This window comes from Ptychodera flava, chromosome 21, assembly GCF_041260155.1.
Source record: "Ptychodera flava strain L36383 chromosome 21, AS_Pfla_20210202, whole genome shotgun sequence".
NCBI classification, from domain to species: Eukaryota; Metazoa; Hemichordata; class Enteropneusta; family Ptychoderidae; genus Ptychodera; species Ptychodera flava.
Window position 1 is genome coordinate 4,792,743 of NC_091948.1, and position 964 is coordinate 4,793,706.

A 964-nucleotide genomic window follows, 5' to 3' on the forward strand; every position below is an offset into this window, starting at 1 on the left:
ATTGAGCCTATTGTTTCATTCATGTACAAAATATCCATTTCTCTAACAATGTATTCATGTATGTTTAAATGTATTAAGGTAGATAAATACCAAATCAGTCATTTTTCTGGCGAATTTTCAAAATTCTCTGAGAATACGCCTTGAAATCAGGCCCATCATTGAGATGTGTCACTAATTGATAATAATTAATGGTTTCCATGTAATCGCAAGTTAAAAAATCAGAACAAATGCACATGGCTATCCCGTGTCAAATCCGGGAGCTTTTGTAAACACTGTGGACACATTTGCATTGCTATTTGCATAATTCCTCTTGAGTGATACAGCGTTGCATAATTTACATAGTGAATTTGTTGGGCTTCTCCAAAAACCAGGTTTACTCCCGCCTGTCAACAATAAACCGTAACAATGTTTGTTGAAGCCTAGTCCAATAAGTCAGTTTTCGACATACAGAAGTGTTTCCGCTCGAAACGCACTACGGCCAAAAGCTACATGTTTTACCAGTATGTATCCCGTCTGTCCATACCCGATAGAAGGACAGTAAGACAACCAAAACTGTTCTCCATCCAACTTACTATTACGCCCGAAAACCCAAAAAATACGTCGAATTCTGTTAACATTTCACATGTGATTGACACGCCACAAAGTTCCACACTCAAAATTCTTCGATCCTGCTCTGAATGTAATTAGGGCCTAAAAAACAACCAAACACCACGACTTTTTCTGGTATATAATGTCGGTCAATACAATGTCTGACATTCAAAAACTGTTCCCAGAATCCCAACCAATGATGCCGAACACCAAATTATTATGTCCGTTTCTGATTATATTTTGCATACCTGCTAAAGTCCGACATCCAAAACTGTACCTGCTCCGAACTAATTGGAGCCGAAAAAAACGAACATCTTTTTTCTGATGCAGTGATTGTGTTTTACACATCGGTCAACCATGGTCAAACTCGGTAAAG